This window comes from Buteo buteo, chromosome 8, assembly GCF_964188355.1.
Source record: "Buteo buteo chromosome 8, bButBut1.hap1.1, whole genome shotgun sequence".
Classification (NCBI taxonomy): Eukaryota; Metazoa; Chordata; class Aves; order Accipitriformes; family Accipitridae; genus Buteo; species Buteo buteo.
The window spans coordinates 24,968,189-24,989,788 of record NC_134178.1 but is presented as its reverse complement, the minus strand read 5'-3'; the positions used below and the strand labels follow the sequence as shown (position 1 = coordinate 24,989,788).

The 21,600-nt window shown below is 36.4% G+C and overlaps 1 pseudogene; it reads left to right on the top strand.

The window, feature by feature from the left end:
- The window catches only part of LOC142034094 (ATP-binding cassette sub-family C member 2-like), a 34,709-nt pseudogene extending 14,793 nt beyond the window's left edge, over positions 1-19,916 (top strand).
- The last annotated feature ends 1,684 nt before the right edge of the window (positions 19,917-21,600 follow it).

Genomic DNA, 21,600 nt, shown 5'->3' with positions numbered 1-21,600 from the left:
ACAAGTGATAAGATGAGAGGACACAGCCTCAAGTTGTGTCAGGGAAGGTTTAGATTGGATGTTAGGAAATACTTCTTCACTGAAAGGGTTGTCAAGCATTGGAACAGGCTGCCCAGGGAAGTGGTAGAGTCACCATCCCTGGAGGTTTTTAAAAGACGTGTAGATGTGGTGCTTGCGGACATGGTTTAGTAGTGGCCTTGGCAGTGTTAGGTTAATGGTTGGACTCAATGATCTTAAAGGTCTTTTCCAACCTAAATGATTCTATGGCTCAAACTGGAACCTTTGTTAGGGATAAATGACCACCATTAACTTCAGTTGCGCAAGCTTCAGTTGCACAAACTGACATCTTCTAGTGCTAAACTCACAATATGTAAGAGGTGAAGAGGAAAATTCCTTAGGAATAGTGTAAAGGACGATTAAGGCTATCCTTCAGTCTGTAACCTTGATAATAACTGAAATAATTGAAGCAGTGAGTGAGAAAATTTCAAAGTTTGAATTAAACACAGTGAAATAATCAACTTACTATTTAGGACTTTCTTAGGAGTCCTTCTACTTTACGACTAGTTTAGTTTAGGACTTCTAGTTTAGTTTAGGACTCCTAAACTCAACGAAAGGCAGAAGCAACCCCCATATGAGAGGTTGTTAAATTTAGGCTTTTCTGGGTAATTCTGAAGGCTTGAGTATGTGTTGCATAAGAGCCCAGCTTATTCTCTGATGACTACTGACTAGATTTTTGAAAAAATTTCCAAGTGGTTAAAATAAAAATATCTGCAGTAAATAATTCTACCTGATGTCCAATCTCATAGAAATAGCAAGAAGAAAGAAAAAAAAAGAAGTGAATTTCCTGAAACATCATGTTTGAGTGTTTTCAAAATGAAGAAATCAATTCCTGAGATGGGAAAGTTATTTCATGTAGTTTCATGTGTATGTGGTTGGGTCAAACACAGTAGCCATGTGTCCTGGTTTCAGCTGGGATAGAGTTAATTGTCTTCCTAGTAGCTGGTACGGTGCTATGTTTTGAGTTCAGTATCCGAAGAATGTTGATAACACTGATGTTTTCAGTTGTTGCTAAGTAGTGTTTAGTCTAAAGTCAAGGATTTTTCAGCTTCTCATGCCCAGCCAGCGAGAAAGCTGGAGGGGCACAAGAAGTTGGCACAGGACACAGCCAGAGCACCTGACCCAAACTGGCCAACGGTGTATTCCATACCATGGGACATCCCATCTAATATAGGAATTGGGGGGAGTGGGGCACGGGGAACCGCCGCTTGGGGACTAGCTGGGTGTCAGTCGGCGGGTGGTGAGCAATTGCCCTGCGCATCATTTGTACATTCCAATCCTTTTATTACTACTGTTGTCATTTTATTAGTATTATCATTATTAGTTTCTTCTTTTCTGTTCTATTAAACCGTTCTTATCTCAACCCAGGAGTTTTACTTCTTTTTCCTGATTTTCTCCCCCATCCCACTGGATGGAGGGGAGTGAGTGAGCGGCTGCGTGGTGCTTAGTTGCTGGCTGGGGTTAAACCATGACACCATGTTTTTTGCTCACTAAAATTATAGTATTCCTGCACTCGGTATTGCATCTATGCAATAATTTCCATGTGCAGCAGTTACAGAGTCCCTGTTTATACATGAGCAGAAATGCGATCCTACACCTTTCAAATGCAAACAAAAATAGTATCTGTGTATAAATTTTAGTTATAATGTGATTTTGCTTCTGGATGTATCTTTTCCTTTTTTTTTTATTTAAAAGGTCTCATTGGCTACATTTGGAGTCTTCTTTTATCTGGACAAAGAGACTGTTTTAACAGCAACTGAAGTTTTTACATCTACTTCTTTATTTAACATTTTGTGACTGCCTTTGATTTACCATCTGTGATCTCTGCTGTAGCCCAGGTAAACATATTATGAACAAATGCTTTAAAAGGCTGATGTTTATACTCAGTCACTTTTCATCTATTTCTAGGGGTGATTAAGTAATTTAATTATTTTAAGTTACATTTTATTAAGATGAAACTGCACAGTATTTGTATGGAATGAGAAGCATGCAGGCTGTTTAAAGGATGTCTCAGTCATTTAAGTAGAATGAAAATTGGGTAGCAAACCTAATTGTGACTGAGATTTCTGTTTCTTGCCTTTGTTCTTTCAGTGGACTAGACTCAATTTCTGGTCATACTGTCTCATCTTTTTCATAGTCCACCAAAGATAAAGTATGAACAATTTGGGCAGCACATGTTTAAATCACTCAGCCATTGTTATACATTGGAGTCCGTGATGCCAAGTAGGGAAGACCCATTGTGGACTCTACAATACTGTTTTTGTCAAGTCACCACTGAAGGAATTAAAGAAAAAATGGAGTAGAGCTGCTGAGGGTACCGTATCAGCCACCTTCAGTCCTAATGGTACACCAGTAGGGTTACCATATGAGTTGGGAACTTCTAACTTTTAAGACTCTATTATGGGTATATTATATGAGCTGCTCATGAATGTACTCTGTCACAGCTTGTACACAACTCAGCTTTTTGTAAGGAAGGGGACCACTGTGAGCAGATGCTCATCCTGATTTGATTTCATTTATGGTTAGCATACTGCAAGATCAAAACCTTTTCTTTTCCTAAGGTTTACTTCTAATAGCTCAAAAATTAGCACAAGCGTTAAGTTCATCTTACTTTGTTGCAGCACAGTGATGGACATCTCATGATGCACTCACAGTAAAACGTTGTCTTTCTTCATTATAAGAAGAGAGAGTTATTCTGTGTGATTTCTTTAAAAAAAAAAAAAAAAAAAGCTAGTGTTTTCACCGCAGGTTTATGAAAACAAACTAATTGAGTAAGAGGAACCAGACATTCAAGGATTAACAATATATTCTAACATTGGATAGGTCAAGCATGCTCTGTTACTTTATAACTACCAAGCAGTAGATTCTCAGGAAAAAAAATACATTGTTGTGACTCTAGATTGTTTAGTACTTCAAGAAAAAAAATTTATATACCTGAACACCTTTTTTATCTATCTTCAAATAAGACAAGCAATATGTCTTTCCATATTATCTAGAACTTTTAAAATATTATTAAAAAATATAGGGAGCACAGACATGTTATAAACATTATATATATATATATAAAAAATATATAACATATTATATATATATATAATATATTCATCTTGGAGACCAAAGCTTCTCTGAGCTGTTTAGAGGATTTTCTGTGTGCTGAGGATGTTAACCCTGAGGATGTCAATACAAACTGCAGTGGAAGTAAGCAGCAGTTACTGATTTTTAATTGGTCATGAGTTTATATGGGTGATCATTAAGAAACTCAACTGAGTGTTGAACAGAAGAAACAGCATGTGATGTGTTGTGATACAAAATTATACAGCAGAGGTACATTCAGCAGGATGGATGGATGTAGAAAACATATCTTTGTCTTAACAGGTCTGTTGACAAAAATAATATCAAATATAAAAAAGAAATAAAAAATCCATTCCTGGAAGAAAAAAAGTGTTGACTCCTTTCATTAACACACAAAGAACAGGAAGCTCGGTTTTCCAGCCATGATGCAAGAATACTTTGAGAATAACATTAGTGTTTATATTTGCAGGGATACTAATACTTTCACTAAGCAAGAATGGAATTCTAAAGAGACTCTAGACGTATGAGGGAGATTGACCTGCTGTCACAGTTCTAGCATTTGGTCATAAATGTGTCTGTCTTGTGTAGCAGCTGTCCCAAGACTAGGTTGACTTAAGGAATTCTTAATTTAAAGTATCCCCATTCATTATTTTGTCCCTGTTTTTTATTTCTGGCTTCTTGTACTGTACCTGTCTACTCATGGTACAATACTGAAAAGATTTTTCTATTTTTTTTTTTCTGTTATAGCAAATTCTTCAAAAGAAGAGGGCCAACTGGGCAGGAGTCTGCAACAAAGAGAACTGCTGAAACATAAAGAGTAAGTATTTAAAAAAACCCATTAGCCATTGCTTAACTGATGCAATGCTAGAACAACCCTAAGTACTGAAGGCTGTGCTGCTATGCTTCACTGTGTAAACTTGGGTTAAGCCTGAATGCCCATCAGCAGTTGGCTGGATAGCATGTGTCTGGAGCTCATCTTCTGGTTTCACTTTATAAGAAATAAATCCAGTTAATATGCTGCATGAGTTCAAGAGGTCTGGTATGAGCTGCTTCACTCTGTGTGAGGAGATTGAAGTAGACGGACGGCTGTAATCTTGAAAGCAGATGACAGACGACCCTTTATTGCTAAAACACACACATACTTATAGTCACATATTCTGCAAAGTCACTGTCCATGCGCACAAGCATAGAATATGATTGGTTATACTGACACTGTCCACGCGCATAAACATAAGATATAATTGGTTATACTAACTCTGTACATGCGCATAAACATAGGATGTAATTGGTTATACCAACTAAAACATGCGAAACTTTTCTCAGTCTAATTGGTCAAGATAAACTGCCGAATTGAGGTTCTTTGTGCCAAGTTCCCTTTATCATGGAATGCGCACCTGTGTTCTTCTAATTGGCATCTTTCTTTTTTTGTCTTCTTGTTTATTCTGTTCCAGGCCTTCTAAAAGCATCTGGAATGCTCTGTGACTGTTAGCTAAATATGTGTCCACAGTGTGAACCAAAGTACATTAAAGCAGGAATAAAGGGGACTTTCAGAAGACCAACTGGAGTCACTGATGTGGATGCACCCACAATTCCCTGGCAACAGTTTGACTTCTTGGTGTGTTAACAAATTGTTTATGCTTTGTTTTTCCCCTGTAACATTGATTTGTCTTTTTCCACCTTTAAGAAAACTTCCAGGCTTTAAAATTGTTGAATGACGTCCTAGATTAATTTGTAAAGCACTGTAGTGGTATATTTGCAGTGGTAGAAGATAGTGCAAAGATGAAGTAGAAGACACTCAACCTAGCAAGTTCAGACAATGCAGGACACTTAAGCTTAACCACCCTGGTCCAGAAGTTGTAGAATTGGATGTGTCAAATTGTAAGCCTTAATCCTGGGCCCAGACAGGGGCTGAGAACCAAGTTGCACCACACTTATATGCCTCAGAAAAGGGTGGTCTTACATCTCTAGCTGACACCTATGTAGGGCAAGCTCAGTTTTATCTACACATAATTATACAAGAAATGAAAAGGCCATACCTAGTGTTGTCTTCTGACCATAACATTATTCTAACAACAAAAATAGAACAGCTGAGGACAGTTCGTGTCTCCATAGAAAAAATTTACAAGATTTTCTAGTATCATTTTTGCTTAGGAATAAATGGATATATTCTTTGTATGATGAATCACAAGAATATTTGAAAGTGTTTCTTGTTTGCAGTTCTTCCTTTGATCAATGGAAAATACTCAATAACAATAAAGAAAAAATTGCCACTGCTGGTGTAAGTATTACTAATGGAAAAGGCTTTGACATTTGTTTTTATAAAAATGTATTATTTTGCAGTTGCAATTTTCTGTTTCTTATTAAGGTTACCTGACATCTCGTTACTGAATTTAAAATAAATCTTACAGATTTTGACCAAATTTTAAGTGTGTAGTCTGAGATTTTTGAGATTTTGATGATCTGCTACTGGCTGTATTTTCATATTACATTTAGGTCCAGTCTGTTTGCATATTTCAGAAAGAAGAAGATTAAAAAAGCTTCTACCTCTGTTAGAAAAACATTCTGTCTTACCATTAGGAAGTTTAAATACCTGTGTCCTGGAGCAGAGACTAGAAATTTTGCCTGGTAATACTGCTGCAGTATTGTTTTATGTTAGAAGCTCACTTTCTGCAGTCTCCATTAAAAAAATATGCCACTGCTAAGGAGAGGGAAAAGAACAAGTGAAACAGAGTGTGCAGAAGGTCAAAACTTCCTGGGAAGCTACAGTTTAATTAAAATAAGAATGGGGAAGGTGGAGAGGGGAAGAAGGTGTGAGTTTCTAGAAAGGTGGTAGAAATAGGCACTTGAAAACAATGAATTTGCAGAAGAGACAGAAGAGTTTGTGCCAACTAGAGCTCATTTCACTGCAGACCCTGTAATGAAATCCAAGAATCTGTCATTATTCTGCTCCTACCAGTTCTGCCTTTCAAGTGGCCTAGCTAAGTTTGGTCCCATTAGTCTCATTTACACCAAGGATGAGAACTTTCTCCTGCCGACACTAATTTCCTTGGCTCCAGTAGCACAGAGTGGCAGTTCTAAAGTTTCTAGTTCCATTGATGAATAGAGTAAGATTTGCTTCATACAAACTGCCCAGGAATTGTACTGTTGTTTGGTTGTTTGGTTTGGTTTTATTTGTTTGTTTTGTATAATCTACATATGTAAGGTTTTTTAAGTCTGAGACTGGAAACTGGCACAAGCAAGATTACCTAGAATATGAATCATTAAAGAGCAGACTATGGGGGGAGAGGAAACATTTTTACAGTATGATTTTATATACCTAAGTTAACAGATTTAGTTAAGAAATTCTTTAGATTTATTCTGAATTTAATGTATCTGAGTCACAATATATAATATGTATTTGCCTTCACAATGATAATGATTTTAAGAGTAACTCTTTTTAATATGTTCTATTTTTTAAATATATTTAGATGAAAATGTCAGTTGTTTTGAAATACCTCCAAGCCTTTGACTGGCGATGGATGTGGCTAACTATAGCTGCTTATTTAGGACAAAATGCACTAGCCATTGGACAAAATCTGTGGCTTAGCACCTGGACTGCAGAAACAGCAAAAGTTAATGATTTCACAGAATGGAAACAATCACAAATCTATAAACTTCGTATCTATGGGCTTCTGGGATTCATACAAGGCAAGGATGAGCATTTATGACTGTTTTCTCACCATTTGCCAAATTTGATCTGCCTGAATATGTGTTAGTAAAGAAATAATGCTGGTTGTTTCATAAACAGAATTGTATGCAACACAGTATCATAGTTTAATCTGGGGAGAGGAGAAGAGATATACAGACATGTCAAAGAAAATGCTGTTTAATTTTATGATACTTCTGTGAATTCTTGGAACATCCAAGTGTAACCTAATGAATTTATGTTGGCATCTCAGTGAGGAAGGAAACCTGTGTTGATGTGTAGTGGCATGCTAGCATGAGAGAATTAATTGCAGGAAAAACATATGAAGTAGTAAGATGTATCAACAAAATACAAATATGTACATTTGTAAATCTAAGATATGAAGTGGGACTGTGCTTACTGTGGTAGAAAACAGTGACAGAAACAAGCTCCATTTCCTTTCCGCCCCAACCATTCATACTGTCTTTTAATGTATCCATTCACAAGGTCTTCCCGTTTGCTGCGGTGCCTTTCTGATCACCAGGGGATCCCTGTCTGCTTCTCGGGCATTGCATCAGCAGCTGTTAGACAATGTGTTGCACCTTCCTGTTCAGCATTTTGAAACTAATCCAGTTGGTCAGATCATCAGTAGATTTACAAAGGTAAAGGGAAAACTCATATGTATTTTCCATTTTATGAAAATGAAGCTTAAGTGACTACAGATTTAACTCCATTTAGTATTGCTGAAAAATTAAAGATACCAAAGTAAGTGAATGCAATATCTAGCAATAGAAAGCTGTTTCAGTACATAAAAACTTAAAAAACTGTTTAAAGCTATTTTCTTACAAAATCACCAAAACATGTTATTAGTAGAAGTTGTATAGACCCTGTCCAAGATCATTGGGAGGCCATTACTCAAAGGCCATTCCTGCAGTGCAACAAGTTTACCAGACCTAAATCTGATGTTTTTTTAAAAAAACAAACTATATTTTTCTTCGATAGTATATTGCGTATCAGAATCAAATGTTATTGTCAAAACCGATTAATACATTAAATTCACATTCTCAGAGGTATATATACTTAAAGTGAATGTTATTTTCTATTTTTGTAGTGTTTTGGCTTTAATTGGAACCTCTAATACACAAACAAATGTTATTTACTATAACTTTAATACCTCCCACTCTCATCATAACTAGATTGTTGCAATGCATTACCAATTACTGAAAATACAGTGACTGTTCATAGCTGTGTTCTCAAGAATAGAACCAAGAGTGGTTGTGTGATACACTAGAAGGTGAGTTGACTTAGGTTTCACTCAAGCCCCTAGTCTTTGGTAGCAATGGGTTTGAAAAAGCTTTACCATGTACAGTAAGAGATTAATATTAATATTTCAGTACACTTCTAGAATTAATAACAGGAGCATACAGGAGTTAGGATCTGAATTCCTGCCTTCTTTTCAGTCTGCTGTACTTTACATAAGCTAAATAGTATTGAGTAGCAAAATAGCAAGAGCTGTCTCTTTTTGACTTCAAACACTCTGAGCCTGTTCTCTGACATACTATGAGTAGTCTAAAAGCTATTATATCTATTTCGCTTTTAAAAAACAATAATGATATATGAATACATTTTGTTACGATATAATCAGGAGGGATCCTACTAATTTTTATTGAAGATACTTTAGTTTGATTCCATTTTTAAAGGATGCTTTCTTCAAGTTTTTAGTGGAATTTACTCACAAAATCTTGATTCTTCTGTGCATTATTACAGGACTTATTTATAGTGGACTTACGTTTCCATTATTACTTACGAACTTGGCTAAATTGTACACTAGATGTTATTGGAACCATTCTAGTTATCACATCTGCCTCACCACTATTCATAGTGGTAGTTATTCCCCTGGGATACTTTTATTTTACTATTCAAGTGAGTGCAGTAAGCTTTTATAAGGGTTTCTAGATGTATGTGGGTGAAATATCCAAAGCAGTCAAAGGTACAGGCTTAAGTTATTCCTTATTGTGAAAAAAACCAACCCCAAACATATATATATAACATTTGAAATTGCTTTCAGAAAAAAATCTTCAGGCTTCTTAAAAGGAAATTAGAACACTTCTTGAATATATCCTGTAATGCTTGGGAACTTTTAACAACTTACGTTTTTTTCTTTGTATTTTCCTTATTCTTAGGAAGATACATTTTTGATATAGATCCCACCAATAAATTTGATGAAGTTACCTGAAAATATGAGGTGTATATTATAGTGAAAGTTAAAAGTTGAAGGGTAACCCTGAAACAGCAGATATAAACTAGAACGATGCCTACACTACCTGTGCTATTTTTTGTCAAGTGTCAGTTATGCTACTGAGAAACCAAAAAGTAATGTTTCAGAAAGACTCATGGCTACATTCCTGTTTCTTGATGCTCAAAGTACGGTCTGTGATTAAAGACCTTAAAAGATTCTTACAATAAGAATATAGAGGAAGGAAAAGATTGTCTGGAATCAGTCTCTACTAAAGAATTTAAATATAGACATCATTACATTGGAGAAATAAAGGCTGTCTTTCATTTGAGAAAGAAGTGGGACATTCTAATTTGAAAGTTTACATAGAAGTTTTAGTTGGTTGTTACACACCTCTTGTGGTACAGCACATTTGCTATAGAATTTGGAAATAATGTTCTCTTATTTTAACCTTGCCAGTAATTTATATATTGCAGTTATGTCAGCGTTACAATGTTGGTGTGTCCCAAGAGACAGATTTTTTTTTCCTATGCTGTTTGTGAATACCTTTTTTTTCTGTATAGACATTTCCAACTTTTTCATATTAAAAGTTTACAGGAATTACTTAACAGATTACTTAACTGTAAATAAATATGGCAAATACTTTAGACAATGTAAAAGAAACTGTAGCAACTTAAAATGTCTGTTTTGTCTGTACTGTTTTATTAGTGGTACTACATAGCGAGTTCACAACAAATTCAATGGCTAGGAGGAGCATCACGTTCCCCTGTGATCTCCCACTTCAGTGAAACTCTTGCAGGGCGATCAACAATTTGAACATTTGGCCACCAAGAGAGATTCATTAGAAAAAATAATGATGTTGTGTATGAGAACTTAGTTTACTTCTACAACAGCATCATCTCCAACAGGTACTTTACAGCAGTTCTGCATCCGTGACTGAGCTGAGACACTTGACTGAGCTGAGCTTGAGTCACTCCTTTAGTCGGAGTGAACCCACTGAGAAACAGAAGGGCGAGAGCAATTTATCCACCACTCTTTGTAATGAATGCATAGATTATGTCTAAGCACTAGGATGATTTCTTCTTTATGTACCAGAAACTAGCATGTTTATAGAAAATATGCATATGTTGTCTGGGATGAGAATATTAAAAAAAAAATAAAAAAATTACCAACAGGCCATGAGCATGGACTGTGCTACATTTCAACTAACAGTTCCTCTTACAAGTTTATGAACAAATCAAATTTATAGTTCAGTAGTTCATGTGGGAGTAGGTCTTGAGAGTGGAATCTTGGGTTTAAGGAAATAAGTCCATTTCCTCTCCTTCCTTTGTGATTCAGTTCAATTACAGGCAAGGATTAGCAAGGATAGGATTTTCAGTTCTGTTTTTCAGTCAAATACCTGAATCTTTTCTGGATAGGAAGAGTAGGAAAATAGTATGAGGAGTGAAGGGAGCACTAGCCAGGAGTTGAGACCTGCATTTTGTTTTTAGTGGTGCTACCAGTTCTAGATGTCATATTCCCTCCCCAGTCCATCTGTAAAATGGGAATGATAGTGCTTATCTCTCTTGTAAAGTGGGTAAATTGCTAATATAATGATCTCAAAGACTCATTATATTAGCAATGTATTCACTATCCTATAAAAAATTTGGAGGTAATTCACTTTTTTCTTTGCCTTGATTTACTACAGGTGGCTACCTGTCAGGCTTGAATTTCTGGGAAGTTTAATGGTGTTCTTTGCTGCACTCTTTGTAGTACTAGCTGGAAATACAGTGAGTTCCTCTACAGTGGGTTTATCAATATCCTATGCTCTAAATGTAAGTAATAGTATAAATTTTTTGCTGCTACCACATTGTATATGAAAAGAGAAGAATACATAAATGAAGTTGTGTAGGTGAATATACATGGTAGCATCGATGAAACTAAATCCCATGGGCAGAACAGAGTTTTCCTTTGAATTCCATTAATTCTGGGAAGCTTCACATTAATTATTTTCCACTTCTGAATTTAGATGAAATAATAATTATTCAAACATATTTAAAAATCAAGTTAATGAAACTAGGTAGTATGGTTAGTAGTATGGTAGTATGGTATACTAGCTAGTATGGTTTATTTTTAAGTATTTTGTTAAACCAAATAAGAACAGGTACAACTATACTTCATAACTGATTTCTTGTTCACTTACTGAATGTTATGTAGGAATGCTTATGTGGAAGTTGAATAAAATCATTTACTTTGGCATTGTTCTTGTAAAAGTAATATGTGAGAGCCATATTTGAAATATGTCGAAGTAAGATAAATTGTATTGATAAGTTACTAGTTAAAATAAATCTTAAGTATTATGTATACACAAACTAAGCATCCAAGTTTCTTTAATCTTGTGATGCTTAGGAGTCTAGCTGTATCCAGATTCTCGCTGTGGTAAGTGCTTCAGAAACACAGCTGACAGATACTAATTAATAGAAATACAAAAAAAATATACAGACAATTACCTGTCATGGCATATGCACATCACCCCCAACTCAAAAGAGGTCCATTTTCTATTATTCAGAGATTGAAGAATCTCCTTTATATCATCCTATACTTGGTGATGACAGTCACAAGTACTGCACAGTTTTTCACCTCCGTCTGATGTCAAATTGACACCATTCTTTATTTAAGTTGCATACAGCATCTCAAAACAGTTGACTAAGAATTCTTTTGGCTCACTTTTTTCCTATAGAATTGGGAATATTTAACCATGGAAGTGGTACCAATTTTGTCTGCAGAAGCATTCCCAGTGTTTGAAGGCGACAAATTTGCCAGACACGGTAGACCAAATAAATATCTCCATTACAAATTCTTTGTTCTGTATTGCTAGCTTACTTTACCTAGGGAATAGTACAATAATGTACCCACAATATGAGCTGTATATGTTTTTCCTTTCAACATATCACATAATTACTGTGAACTTTCTGTTGATCCTGAAGTAGTGCCAGATTTCTGGAGCTGTTATACTCATTGGTCAGTCTTAAAAGCAGACAAGAAGTGCTCAGAGGAATGCCAAGATCAGTGATTTTCTAAGTGATAGTTCATTTGGCATTTCATCATTTTCTGTACACTTTTTGGCTTCTGTGATTATTAAATTCAGGGTAAGTTTTGAAATCAGCACACTGTATTCTAATAGAGTCAAATTTTTACATTCTGTGATGCAACTATTTCCCCAGATAATTCAGAGTCTAAATTTTTGGGTGCGTAAAGCATGTGAAATCTAGACCAATGCAGTTTCAGTTGAAACAGTTTATGAATATGCAAAAATTGATAAAGAGGTGAGAATTCTTCTTGAAATGGTGAGCATTCTTCTTGAATATTTATTTATGTGCATAGAAAATCATTGACTTCGATTGACTTTAATGTTGGTGAGTGGTAAGAGGTTACAATTTCTTATTAAATACTTTCTCATTTTTTTTTTACATTGAGAATAATATGTAGCTTCTTCATTACATTTATAGTCATAGCAGTTTTATTCCTATTTTGACCAGTAAATTGCTTGGCATCCTTCTTAGCAATGGATTTTATAGTAAGACTAATGCAGCTACAGCTCAAGTGAACTCTCTTATGCTATGTGCAACCAAGAGGAGCATTTTAAGATGGGGAGAGAGGCCTGTCAGACCCCTAACTGTTAGTCACCTCATTTCTGGAGAGACATTTGTTTCAAGCCAATTTGCTTTGTTTATTGTGCTTTTCTGAAAGTAGTACCCATGTCAAGTACAAAGGCATAAGAGCCTTAGTCTGTCTCGGAAACAAGACTCTCTTCTACCTCTTCATTCTCTTTTACCCTTTCCCCCATGTTTATGTTTCTTAACTTTTTTTCACATCTTTCTGTTCTCTCCTACTCTTCTTCTTAAAATGTTTCCCATAAAATATGCATTTTAAATATTTGGGAGATTAGGCATCAGATTAAATTCAATTCCTGTCAGTTGATGGAACAGATACCAGACTATTAGCAACTACCCAGTTAAATGAAGTCTACTTTTTTAAATGAGTGTATAAGATGTTGTTAAAAAAAACCCAAAACACACAAACCAAAACCCCTGAAAAAAACAGGTGGAATGTTTCTGCCCAGTGTTCATGAGCAGGTTCTCCTTCCCTTATATTGCATTGGAATTATCCTAAAGCTCCAGGGATTTTTAAAGATATATATAATTTTTCTAATGTTTTTATTAACTTGTAACATTTTTACTGTCATATACTGAAATACCAATGGTGTTAGTTCCAGGAACCATGGATAATGTCAAAAAGACCACCAGTGGGGTGGCCAGATAGAGGAATAATAGAGTTTGTAAACTACAAGGCTCAGTACAGGAAGGATCTTGCTTGAGCCCTGAATGATGTCTCTTTTCAGAAACAGAGTAAAGAGAATGTACTGTATATAAGAAGAAATAAATCGGAGGTATAAAATTCTGTTTCCTAACTTTCTGCTTCAAAAGGATTTCATATGAGAAGACTCCAGTACTAGATACAGCAAGATGATGTTGAACAGGGAAGGTGTTAAGTGGATAAGACATTAAAGAAAAGACAAATGAGAAAGGGAAAAGTATTTTCTCCTACTATGTAGAAATTCTTATCCCTGTAAGAAACTGAGATAATGTTTTATGAATTTAGCAGTTTTAAGGAAGATCCAAGTTTGAAATTAAACCTCTTGTCCACCGTGCTGAATATTTATGTAGAGGAATATGCTGCCAGATTAGTGCTAATCAGCTTTGGGTTTGGGGTCAAGGAACACCAAGTGAGACGTAGTTTAGAGTCATTGGTTTGAGCTGAGGAGTGCTAGACAAAAGGGAGGGGAATGGAAAGGATTCCCACTGAACCAGGCGTAGGCTGTACAGCTTCTGAGGGAAAGCCGTGATTGCGAGTCACGTGTTCCAAAAGTGAGGTTCAGTTTTATCCACCTATAGGATTGCATGTTCGTGAAAGAAACCTAAGTTTTGAACTGAAAGTTGACACTGTATTCACTAATCATATTTCATATAGAATGTGTAGCATGGAAAGTTATAGCCTTTATCAGAAAACTTTCTGTTTCAGGTTGGAATTGTTGGAAGAACAGGAGCTGGTAAATCAACACTCACAAATTGCTTGTTTAGAGTTCTAGAGAGATCTGAAGGCAAAATAATTATTGATGGAATTGATATATCAACTATTGGACTCCATGACCTAGGTGGAAATCTTAACATTATTCCACAGGTGAGTTGTGTTTTAGAGAGAACTTTTTTTCCTTTTTGACTAACACAAGACACTTTTTTTTGAGAAATTATAACCCCAAAGTTCACAGACTGCCAAGAGACAGAGGTATAAAACTCCAATAGAGTTTCAGTGATCTTTGAAAACAGGCTCTGTTATGGTCTATCAGGCTTTAGAATTGGATTTTTGAGAATCTTAGCTATTTCATTAGACAGTAATCTTCAGTACTGCTGGCATAATGCTATCCTGAAAAATGTCACAACTGCATGTTGGCAATTACATGGAAGAAGCCTCAAAACAGGGAGACCACAAGTATGACATCAGGTTTTATTATGCCAGGTTTAGTTTAACAGTCTTAGCTAGAATAACTCATAGAATCATAGAATGGTTTGGGTTGGAAGGGACCTTAAAGATCATCTAGTTCCAAACCCCCTGCCATGGGCAGGGACACCTTCCACTACACCAGGCTGCTCAAAGCCCCATCCAACCCGGCCTTGAACACTTCCAGGGATGGGGCATCCACAACTTCTTTTGGAAACATGTTGCAGTGCCTCACCACCCTCAGAGTAAATATTTTTTTCCTAATATCTAATCTAAATCCACCCTCTTTCAGTTTAAAGCCATTACCCCTCATCCTATCACTACATGCCCTGGTAAAGAGTCCCTCTCTGGCTTTCTTGTAGGTCCCCTTTAGGTACTGGGAGGCTGCTATAAGGTCTCCCTGGAGCCTTCTCGTCTCCAGGCTGAACAACCTCAACTCTCTCAGCCTGTCTTCATAGAGGGGCTCCAGTCCTCTGATCATCTTCATGGCCCTCCCCTGGACTTGCTCCAACAGGTCCATGTCCTTCTTATGTTGAGGGGGCCCAGAGCTGAATGCAGGACTCCAGGTAGTGTCTCGCGACAGCAGAGTAGAGGGGGAGAATCACCTCCCTCGACCTGCTGTTCACATTTCTTTTGATGCAGCCCAATGTTCTCCAGAATCTATATGTGTATAGCTACATAAAGTGTTTTCAAGTCCCACCTGAAGGCAAAAATATTTTAAAATAACTGTAATTATGTCTGAAAACTGTAGGGAATAAAGTGATGTATACACAAATCATGTAATATGTATTTAAATTAATCTGCTATGGTCTGTCACATAAAGCTGTCCCTGCTTACTTCAGAACAGGGCAGGAAACTCAAGTTTAGTTCACATATCATTAGGATTGTGTTCATGCTAGTTGTCCTGGTTTTGGCTGGGATTGAGTTAATTTTCTTCTTAGTTGCTGGTACAGTGTGTTTTGGATTTAGTGTGAGAATAACATTGATAACACACTGATATTTTAGTTGTTGCTAAGTAGCGCTTATCCCAAGTTAAGGATTTTTCAGTTTCCCATGCTGTGCCAGCAAGCAGGTGCACAAGAAGCTGGAAGGGAACATCGTCAGGACAGCTGACCCGAACTACCCAAAGGGATATTCCATACCATAGAGTGTCATGCTCAGCATAGAAACTTGGGGCAGTTGGCTGGGAGGGGCAGATCACTGCTCAGGCATCAGTCAGCGGGTAGTGAGCAATTGCATTGTACATCACTTGTCTTTTCTTGGGTTTTCTTTTTTTTTATTTTTAATTTTATTATATTCCTTTTAATTACTACTACTTCTATTATTATTATCGTTGTTGTTGTTAGTATTACATTTTATTTTTCTTTAGTTATTAAATCGTTCTTATCTCAACCCATGAGTTTTACTTTTTTTCTTCCGATTCTCCCCATCCCACTGGGAATAGGGGGAATGAGAAATTGGCTGCATGGTGCCAAGTTGCTGACTGGGCTTAAACCATGACACTGGTAAACTGACTTATGTTGAAATGCTCTAATATAAAGTAAAACCTAGAACACAAATTTAATGGTCACCTGAAGACTTTTTCCATGTTCCCTGAATGCCATTCATAAAAGCATTTTTGTGCATGGGTGATGTTAACATCACTTACAATAAATTTATCTGACACTTTCCAAAGGAAGGTCTTTTTTTTTTTTTTCCTAGCTTTTCTGGAGCTTTAACCCTGGTAATATTTCCTGTGTGTCTCTACCATAGACTGTGCATGGAGACAAAGCTAATATGTAAACAAAATAGCTTGGGTCTTTCCAAGAGTGAGCTGAATAGGAAAAAAAAATGTATATATTCCTTCAAATCCTTGGCTGCTTTTCTTTGAGAAATATATTTGCTCAGGGGAATGATAAATTTAGTTTTTGATATAACTTTTGGGTCAGAAATGACAAACCAAATTTGATTATGCTGCAGGACTTCAAAACACAATTCTTACATGCTCAGTTGTAACATTTTTCTTGTTTTAAGCAACCAATACTCTATGAATCTGCACAACGTCTGACAGTTGTAAATTATGCAGTATTTTCTCAACTGCAGTTGCAGGTCTGATTTACTGTGAATGGAGTATATTGGATCCACATCAAGGCAATTAAATTGAGAGAGGTACAGAAAAGTTCAGTGAACTGAACCAAAGCTGGGATCAGATAAGGAAACTAGAACTGGAAGGGTGGAAAAATGGAGACTGAAACTTGTGGAGAGTAGGTGGAGTCTGGAGTGTTGAATTGCGTAGGTCGGGAGAATGGAACTGGATGAAGTTGAAAGTCTGGGACAGAAAGAAGGGCATGGCAAGATACCAAAGCTTTCAGTGTGCAGATACTTTTTCAGATGAGTCAAATCTATCTCATAGAAAAAGTTTTTAACAATCATATTCAAGTACAGATTTGAAAATTACTTCAATGATGTTCTAATGCAAGTAACATGAAGTTTAAATGAAGAATATGTACAAGATCTCATACCATTTTAACAGTCCTTTTTGGTCACCTAGCTTCCTAAAAATTGTCACTGTTCTGCTTGCATGTAACTTGCTAGTGAACGTTGTTGGCCTTTTACAGTCTACCTATTGGGTCACAACCATTATGACTGCACTTAGACAAGGTGTCCACTGCCTCTAAAAACATCAGTTCTGTTTATAAATCTGTGCAGGTATTCATATGTTGTCAAGTACTGACTTCTTAAATTTGCCTTTTTAAGAAAAAGGCTTTTGTGTACATCCAAAAAAAGTGTATAGACTTAACTACTGAATGCTTGTTTCTACAGTCATAAGTGCTGGATGTGACCTATATGCATCCTGGCATGTACTAGCCTACGTGTACTTTTTTCCAGACATTCCCTGCTGTATTCAGTGCACAGAAGCTAGTGATGCTCATTTATGCAATAATTGCTTTTGTTTTTACTTCTGAATATGTCACCTTTCCTGTAGGAAATTAAGAATATTTGAATCATAATCATAGCCTTCTTATCTTTCTTAACAGTGCTCATGGATGTAGTATTCACTGCTTCACAAACTTGACAATAGGAATAACTCATATGTTGTTGCAGTTGCCAGGTGCTGGGCAGGTCTTTAGTCAGCCATAGAACTGGTAGTACAGAGAATGCATAAGACATATTTTGCTCTTTACATTTCACCTTAATGAAGAACTGAGCACACTGAGACCCCACGTGATTTTTTTGTCTTTTCATCCCCAGCTTCAAAACATTACAATTTCCCTTGCAAAGCTTCATTTCCAAAATCATTCGTCCCAGTTCTCTATGTTAATGTCAGGATTTGTGGCAGGCTGTTTTAGGTTTGTGTTGGAATTGCGCACTCACGTTCTGCTGTTATTTAGGACCCCGTCTTGTTTTCTGGGACACTGCAGTCAAATTTGGATCCACTTGGAAAACACTCTGATCTGGAACTGTGGGAGGTACTGGAACTGTGTGACTTAAAGGATTTTGTGCAGTCACTCCCAAAGAAGCTCCTTCATGAGATTTCAGAAGGTGGTGAAAATCTCAGGTACATAAACAAGAAAGTGCTATTGCAGTTATTTTCTGGTACTGTAAAACTATGTTTCTTCCAGAGAATTTACATCAGAAAGTGTCAGTATAAAAATGACACTTCTCTCATCATTCTCAGTAGAATTATTCTGGTAGTATGAGTTTCTTTGAGGTGGCAAACTGTTCACAACTGGATAAAGTTTTATGGCCTGTGCTGTATGGAAAGCCAAGGAAGTAGACTATTTTCAGATGAAGTATATGAGTAATTGTAAGGGGGGGGGGGCAATTAATGCACTGCCTACTTAGATTTGGGTAGAAAAGTACTCATTTATTTAAATTTTAAAAACCCCAACAAAACAGAAAAGAAAAAAAACCCAAACCAAAACCAGCAAACTTGGAAAGAAGGCAAAACTGCAGAGGGCTTATTCCTTTACTTTATGTGCTTTGCAAAGCAACTAATTTTTTCCATGTAAAACATCAACCCATAGTTATGTAACGAGGGTGACGCTTGAAATAAAACAACTCTAAGCTCTAGGACACAAATACTGAAGCTTCTGTCAGCAAAGGGGCAGGTCTTAAATGGAGTGTACTGAATATCAACTTGAAGTTTTTTGACAGATCATTTTCAGGAGGAAGTTTCTAGAAGGCATACACCACAGCTAACATACAGGAGTATCCAAACCTTTACACTGAACATCATTAAAAAGTGGTTTAGCATTCAATCTGGCTTATTCAGAGTCCTCATTATAATGCAAATATAGAAATTGTAGGCAAGACTAGGTTTACACTACAGAGTTCAGCCACAGGTGTTTGAGTCACACCTTAACTATTTTTGGTATGCTGAGCAAGAAGAAATCAAAACTTCCAAAACAAGGTGAACAGATTTCAGTAGTCTTTTAAGAAGTATAAAGTGTTGCTAAGAAAGGTAGAACAGATAGGCTCCACAGTAATCGCAGCTTTATATTGTTCTTCCCTTTCTCAATGTGCCTGACCTGGCCTTCTCAAATGTATTTTTAACAGTGTTGGGCAGAGACAGCTGGTCTGTCTGGCCCGTGTTTTGCTCCAAAAAATAAAAATCCTGGTCCTAGATGAGGCGACAGCTTCTGTTGACATGGAAACAGATAACTTGGTGCAGTCCACCATCAAAAGAGAATTTTACGACTGCACAATATTAACTGTAGCCCACAGGTTACATACAGTAATGGATTCAGAGAGGTAAGTAAGTTTTGGTAAGCCATTTTAAAAATAAATGGCTTCCTTTAAATGGATCAGTTTTCAGACTTACTAAATTTTACACTCCAACACTTTTTACCTTAGTATCTTTGTATCTGTACAATCCAAGGTATCACAAAAGACTTCAGCATCAATATTATTTAAATATCAATAGACTGTGTTCTGTTTCCCCCTTCTAATTACAGAATTAATTTAATATTTTTCCTGCTAAGGTGCAGGTATAAGCTACTATTAAGACCACTTAATTCTCTAGAGTAAATGGACTATACTATAGAATTTTTACCGATTAAGCAAAAATGCCATTTTCAAAAGGCTTTTTAAAATATAGGAGTTCCTAGTTTTAGAAACTGATGAATTATCTTGTTCAGTAATATTTCTTCCAAGTAAGAGTTCCCATTATCCAGACATAACTGTATTAGGCCTGGAAAATATGGTTGAATAGCTCATCTTTCTTTTCCTGTAATCTTTCTGCTTTTGCATTGTAGAGTGCTTGTTCTGGACGCGGGAAGGATTCTAGAATATGATACACCACATAATTTGTTACAACAAAAAGGTGCCTTTTCTGAAATGGTTGCAGAGGCTGGGATAAGAAGATAAAGAAAACTGATGAATGAATTCTTAATGAAGGTGAGAATTCCTTACTCCAGTAAACACTCGAGGGATATGTGGCATTCCTGATGTTATAAAATGACTAGCTTACTCAAAAGCTCCTCACAACAGTGCTGTTTACTACAACTACAATCTGTATATATTGATCAGGCTTCTTAAAACAACTTTCTGATTTTATACAAACCACTTATTTTGATCATATTGGCACTGCAACAACACAATGAAGCAGTAATTTTCATGGCATATTTTAACTGTTGCACTAGTAAAGACTGATTGAAAAATAAATCTTGCTGTTCACATACTGTTTTTAATTTTAAAGTAGTACTTAATTAAGTGGCCCTGACATGCCCATTTAGTTAATACATTTATGATTGCAAATTCATAAAAACTGAAAACTGCTTATTGTGTGGACATACAGGCAGATGTCACTTGGTGCTGATTTTTAGGACATATTTACAGGTATACTTAGGTATTGACCTTGTGATTTCTGAGTAACTGAAAAATTATTTCAAATAACCGAAACCCACTTCTTATATATCTAATTGAGGACTACAATATCACATTGTGACAGAATCCCTGAAAAAAGGGAGTCAGGTGCAGCTATCACTTTGCTAGTAGATTTTAATAGAAACCTCAGTACTAACTACAGCAGCAGGACAGGTTACGTACATTTACTGAAAGTGTCATTTAAACATGCCTACGCTTCTGTAGGCCACATAAATATTCATTTCCATTTTTATTACAGTTCCTGAAACTCTTCAAATTCAGTAACAACTCAATCAATACAATCTTATCTTCAAAACTAAGAGAAGATCCCTGTCAACTGCTTTAAAAAAACCAAACCCCCAAACTATAACAACAAAAAAACCCCAAAGTACATGAATAAAGTTTCAGGCTACAGCCCTGTTGTATTACTTTAATATTGACACCTGATTAATATCAAGTAGGATCTTAATTTCTTGCCTGATAGCAAGCAAACTGTATTTGCTGTTTTAGAAAGGTGGTGGGAAGTGATGGAGGCTCTGATGAGAGTTCCTCAAAGATGTGATTCTACCACAGCAAAGGTGAATGATTTCTCTATCCTTTCCTGAAGGTAAAAAAGAAAATCTCTTCTTCCTACATTAAAGACACAGTACTACCTAGTTTAATTGGCTACAAAACACAATTAAATATACTATCATCACTCGCACAAAACTATTAGGAGTATGTAATGATTTTAGACTAGCAACAACCCTGCCCAAGTAACTATTATCTTCTGAAAGTCTTGGAAAGACTGGTGTGACAAATTTTCTCAGGAGGGAGAAGAGCTTCCTGCTTTTCATCTCTATTTTCCTCTTCTTTCCCCCAAGTGAGGCCAACAGTACCTTGCCAACAGAGCAGAACCTTCTCATACCAACATTTAACTTCCCCAAAACATTCAAAAAGTGCCACAGCCAGACTCTGCTGAGGCTCTGCTTCCCTCAACCTTGTCCCCAACCATTACCCACCTTCATGCTCCTCTCCAACCCCACCCTTACCTGCAAGTATCGCAGGAGGAACTGGAAAGGTCTGAAGTGAATGAGTGTTATTCCTAAACTGATTAATAAGTTTTAGGCGTAAGGCTAGGGGAGGTAAATGTCAGTACCTCAGAGACCAACCCCTTTTGCAAGGTCCAGAGAAAATAATCTGAGGA